Consider the following 6,833-nt stretch of genomic DNA (forward strand, 5'->3'; position numbering starts at 1 on the left):
CTTAATTACTTTCAGTTTATAATAATGCAATAATCTGATCGTTAACTGCAATTTTATGGCGCACAAAGAACTAAACAAGGAATCGCTGTCAGCTTCAAAAACTTCGCTTCTTTTCTGTTGCACTTGATCTTGATAACACGAACTGGTTTTGTTGCATTTGATGATTCAATTTGTGGCTTCCTCGGATGGTGTAAAGAAAAATCTTACTTAGCAAATACTTGTCTAACCTTGAAGAAAAGCTTGATTAACACACTTAAACTATTATTTTTTCGGATGCGAATAGCACGCTTAAAACCTCTCACGAAGTCGATTTGATGACGTCGTACATTAAATCAACCAACTCTCTCCAATAAACAAACTTCACTATCAAAAAGAGGAACGCCGTCTTACCATCCAACCGCCCAAGCACTCAAAAAACAGCGTTTAAAAAGCTCACTGATACTGTCGGACCGCCACCGAAAAAAGCCTCGTTTCTCGTTATGGTCTCTTACGTAAAGGATCAACTAACGGAAAATCAAAATTAAGTTTGATTAACGCCAGCTTCCAAATAAATTGGACACCTATGGTTTTCTTAACGGCGATAACACGTGCTCATCTTGAATCTAATTAAAGTAATCAAAATAAACAAATTACAAAGCGATTGATTTACAGAAAATTTAAACATTTAACCAATCTTATACAAAACAACGTTAAACTTCGAACTTAAGAAGAAAAGAATGAACTTAATTCAGAACCAGCAACCAAATTTACACATTTACAGTCCAGTCAAACTTCGATATTGCCTCCTGGGTTACAAAATTTTTAGGTTTGCTTCAATACTCTTTATAATAACCATCGATACTGGAGAAGGAATTACAAAAATGTCGTGAATATTTGAAATACTGTCAATAATATTGTTCCTGTATAATCCGCTTCAGGTGTCGGTCAAAAGTTCTAGAAATCAACAAGTTATCCCCGTGTATTTTATTTACAAACTTCCTGGTGTAGGTGGGTGCCTGATGTCACAACGGCGTTGGCGGTTACTGGAACGTGTACTCCATAAGATTTGTTTTGAGCAGCTTTCGCCCGTATGGAACGGGTTTTTACATTGCATTTCAGGTGCATATTGAAAGTAACAATATTCCACCGTTTCACAGACAGGGAAATGTGAGAGATTCAGTTTCGTGGGAAATAGTTATTTATTTCATATTATCTAGTAATCGCCGCTTTCCCAGACTGATTTGAGTCTGGTAAGTCGTATTTTACCAGACTGGAAATTTTGCCTAGCAACCGCAACTGACATCCATCTAAACCTATATATTAATGTGTCAAACTACTGTCAGATCAAACAAATCAAGTGATCGACTTTTGCTTTCATTTGAACGCGTACACATTCTAATCAAAAATTGTATGGCATTTTAATTAAAAAAAGAGCAGTATGAAATAAAATATTTTACATTATTTGTAGGTTAAATCAGTTAACGTTACTCGTTTCGAAATTCCTGCCTCAGCTACGCTTCGGCAGTAAACATCTCACTCGTTAACGTAAACCTTGATTTACCATACTCATATGTAAAAATTATTTACGCTAAGTTGACAGTTTCTGATTCAAACAAATATTTTTTTAATCCCTTGTTACTTAATATACTACATGTAATATACTGTACTAAAACCAATATATTTAGCGTACTTAAAATAAATAAACACCTTTAATCCTTTCGCCCTTCCCAGCCTTTTAGCATTATCCCATAAACCAAATGAACACAGTATTGGAGATATCGCCAAGTAGATTAGGTAGTAAATCAAACCCAAAAGTGTCCTTTGCTTGACACTTGTGATGTATTTTGCGTGTTTCTTTTGGTTGCTGAATCCAACAGATTTACTAAAAAAGAGTTTTTGTTCCTGAGAGAATGGTTTAAAACTCGAGGCTTGCCAAGGACTTTAATATTCTTAAGGGAACAAACACTAGTTTAATCCAGTGTTGTTTATACTATTTTTTCCAATACCGACCGATTTAAATCCATTTTTCCATTAATTGTTCACAAAAAAAAACAAAAAATAGGGATTAAATTTTTTTAGTCCCTAGGGATTAAAATTACCTGTTAATGCACAAAAATTAGGGATTAAATTCAATAAAACAATGTAGGTATTGGAAAAAAATATTTGTCATTTCAAAAATTGTTGCTGTCCAGAAGATACTCGGCACGGTACATTCATTGGAATGGACGTTCTTGTTTGTCATGCATGTATACAACCAAATGGTTAACACTGATCGTACATGGTACGACCACTGGATCTTACACATGGACAACCACTTATAATCCATTTCATGTACCAAATGTATTACCATTCAATACGTAAATTATCTAAAGCTGGACGTCCATCGTATAGTAATGGTATTATGTGTGTATCTTGGATTACTTTTGATGTAAGTGCGGATCTGCCTCGGCTTCAAACTGTCCAAAGAATCAATAAGTATTTTGGTTAATTTGCCTTAAATAGTACTACTGCATTACAATACACATAAACCATTAAAATAACTCAAGAGAGAAATGCGCAGCTCATTTTTATGATAAGCCATCTTCAATTAGCTGAATCACGCGAAGAAGGAAGTCTAGGCGTCACGCTGACGGTCAGTTTCTCTGAAGTACTAATGCGAAACTTTACAAAGGTATAAAAATTAGACCTTTAACACTAACACTTTTTTAAACGATCATTGTAAACTCACTTGTTCCATTTAGTATGTACTTAAATAGTTTATAAGTTTACATAATATATTAAATTAGTTTTGACAGTTGAACAAAATCAGCCGACATAGGCATAATTTTATTTAGTGACTAAGCAAACCTCGAGTAACATTCCCGCCAATCAGTTGGTGGTGAATAGATAAGTTTGGTGAACTGCATATACCTACCTGCAAATGTAAATTTATAATAGGACAGCTTTTGATCAAGATCTTAAATAATAATTATTTAATGATTAGTGTTTATTGTAAACACTCTTTGGGCAATATGCTTAATCATTTTCTTGCGTAAACGTTCAACGTGTGAGTTGCACAATACGTCCTTTTGTGAGTGGCATTAGGTACGTTTTACTCTTATTTCTTCCTTTAATGGAATAATGAAAAACATTTGTGACAAAGTAACAGAATGAGCGTCATTGTCTTCTGAAACACGAAGAAATGATTAATAACTAAAAATGCATCCGGTAACAAATTATACGCAAGATTAAACAAACGTTTAATTTAAACAAACTGCCTGTAAGTGGAGGTGGCGTGAACAATAAATCAAAACTTTGGGATCGCGTATCACACCGCACATTTGGTTAGTGTGTACTGGAATGCATTTTTCATACACTTACCAATCGTTTATTCAAGTAGGTATACCTTATCATATTTGAAATCAATAACTCGCCAAGCCTTTAAAATCCCGATGTTCCGTCATTAGTCTTTCTGAAACGATAACATCAGCCACTAACTTCGAGTAAATAAAAAAAATCTCATGCTCCTGCTAATAGATTTTTTAAGACACTTTGGAAATACATAACATTAATTACGGAATCCCCCTTTCAATGTTGAAAGGGTTCGGTCTTTGCCATAAACTACACTTGATCGTAGATAATTCTCTAATCCTTTTTGTACCTGGTTTGTTAAAATTTTTCAAAATCTTAAATAGCACATAAATAAATTGGAAGGAGAGTGAAATTCAATATTTCGTGTAGACAGATGTGAGATTGTGGTTAATTAAGTGCATCTGTCAAAGAGTAGTTTTAGTCTTGACACGAAAGGTGGCGTTGTGCTGTTAAAGTATAATGCCAAATAAATTTTGTCTTGCTAACATATAGCACCAGGTACAGCACATTTTATATCTATGATACGCGGGTATAAAGTGTACTTTATGCCCTCTAGAGCATTAAGTATCTCCATAGTAACTCATTTATACATAATGGCAAAACAAACAAATATATTTGCAGGTCATTAAAAATTAGAAACGTCAATTATTAAATGTCAATACCTACTAACTCACAAGATTGGCCTTCTTTCGAATAGTTCTTGGAACTTCTTCCTCATTCACGATAAATTGAATTATTTAAAATTACGTTTGACGTTTGGATGGTGTCAATCACATTAACAAATTCGAACCACGCATACTTGATCAAACTTAATAAATTGTTTTGTAAACGATTATTTACTTTGACGAAGAAAACTATTTGTAAGACCACGGGCTTAAACTGACGTTTATACTCTCGGGCCTATAGGCCCTCTAGTTTTTTAGCTAAACATCACTTTTATGTCCTTAATAGTTAATACATAAATAACTATTTATTATAATCAGCCCCGGGATGTATCAGAAACGTCAAACTTAACGTGCAGGTTATCTGCCAAAAAAAAACGTTATTTTTCCTAGGCACTTCAGCATTCTTGGATCAAGGGGTGTAATGGAAAATTTTTGAAAATGCATTGCTTATCACTCTGCACTTTTCTTTCGTTAGTGCCCGCTTCTGACACTTAGGTACTTCTCGAAGTATTCGCATTGGATGTTTGAAATACCATAGTTATCAACTAAAGCTATAAGGCTATGGGTAAAGTAACAATGTGAAAGTTATTTCCGCTTCACGTTCTTATCAATTTTGGTGTAAAAGGAAGACCTCTCTGCTACACAGGACTTTTTTTTGGTCACTTTTTCACCTGAGAAGCTGATTTCGAGATCCATTCACAATCGGTAATCGGTAAACAACTTTCAACAATTTCTTTGCTCATACACCAGGACCGACGGACGGATTTTTCACAATTTATAATTTTGGCACAATTTTTTTTATTTTACACAATTAGAAAAAATAAGCAACGGTATCCCGAGTGCTGACGTCGCATAGGGAGAAAACTTTATCGCACTAATTTTCCACTTTACAAATAGATAATAAATTATGACTCATAACTTTTGTAAGTCATTTGTATGTCCTGTTTAAAATAACAAATTATGGTCTACCTAAAAATGATGTACTGGGTTCGTAAACACACGTGACGTGACTAAATTTAGAAGCATTTACAAACATTTTAACTTTAAAATTAAATCCTAACTCTCTCCAATTCTAAATTAAATCTATCAATATCAAATCAATGTTTATTAAACACCACAGGGCACAGACCAAAATAAACCCATAAAGAGCGTCTAAAAAAGCGGCAGAGGACCTCGGTGTGACCCGAGGGGTTAGTCGGTGTGGTATTCTTTCGTACACATGACTGGTAGTCACTGGTATTCCCGTGGTAGTCTCTGGTATTCCTGTGGTAGTCACTGGTATTCCGAAGATAATCAGTGGTATTCTCTGGCATTCCCGTGGTAATCAATGGTAATCTCTGGTATTCCGATGGTAGTCAGTGGTAATCGCTGGTTTTCTGGTGGTAGTCTTTGGTATTCCAATGGGCATTTACTAACTTTTTTATTATTTTCCATTTTGCTTGTAGGTAGGTATTTCCGGCATAAACTATGGTTTTTATTAGAGATGCAACGGAGGTATGATTTTGCCGGAGGCCGGAGTCAGTAGCTTCGGCCGAAAAGCCGGAGCCGAAGTTACTGCCTCCGGCCGGAGGTGACAATCTGTCAGAAAAGTCAGAGAAGAAGACCCAATTATATTTTGGAGGGAACATAAACATGTATTCCCAGAGCTATATAAGCTTGTTGCGAGATATCTGTCAGCACCTCCTAGTAGCGTGTATAGCGAGCAAACTTTCTCCGAAGCGGGAAACATCTATGAAGATAAGCGAAACAGGTTGACACCGAGGAATGCTCAGAAATTAATATTCATCCACCACAATTTACCAAAAGTTTGTTATGAATATTAAATAACGAATATGCATATTGTAGTCCCTTTTTCCCTTGCTTTTTCCTAATAAATAAGAAAAAATTGAAATGTTTTTTTTTTTTTCATTTTTTGTTACTGCCATCCTACTGCCATTTCAAGCCGGAGGCAGTAAGTTAAGCCGAAGTAGCCGGATCTCCGTTGCATCACTAGTTTTTATGATTTTGTCTATCAAATCGCATACTTTTTAAATTAATTTATTTGATTGTTGCAGTGCTGGTGATTGAAGGTGACGATTCTGTTTTAAAGATGGTAGCGATTCAATCAGTAATAATGATTTGTCTTGTGTGTTTAAAAACAGGCCAAGGTCGAGGCCAAGGTTTCCATGATAATCACATATATCTTAGATCTGGACCCTTTTTAGAAGATGATCTTGTATCTAGATCTAGATTATATTATAATAGATTTTCCACTAGTAGATCCGAGAGTAGATCCAAAGATCAATTTTAATTTATTTATGTTATAAATGTTTTTAACATTGGCGGAGTAAATCGTTTCTATGTTTAAAGAATAAATATGTTCCATTCAAGTTTTAGGGATTTACCAGCCTTTTAAGAGTTTTAAGCAGAAAGTCAATAGTCATTACATTAGCATAACGGGTAGTTTAGCTTAGGGGGTAGTATAGGTAATTATTTACAGTTCAGGGTGAGTCAACGATTGCGCGGAGGCATTAAGCCTTGAAGATAAGATTTTTCGATAGAATACTTTTGCATTATGATATGGTTGAATATTCTCCACATTTTAAAAATATTTTGAATTATGCAGGGTGCACCCACAAAGTAGGGCGCCCAAATGGTACATTTTTTTTAATAGAATCTCCTGCATTTTTGAATTCTACGTGTAATTGTACGTCTTTTTTATTATATGGTTAATACTCGAAAAGCTAGTAGTTATAAGATAATTCGATTTTTAAGAAAAATTGGGCATTTGCAAGGGTCAGTATATTGTCAAAATTATTACTTAAATTTTGATTCCAGGTTGTATATCTTATCTTGGGT

This window comes from Photinus pyralis, unplaced genomic scaffold (genome assembly GCF_008802855.1).
Source record: "Photinus pyralis isolate 1611_PpyrPB1 unplaced genomic scaffold, Ppyr1.3 Ppyr1.4_LG2, whole genome shotgun sequence".
Taxonomy (NCBI): Eukaryota; Metazoa; Arthropoda; class Insecta; order Coleoptera; family Lampyridae; genus Photinus; species Photinus pyralis.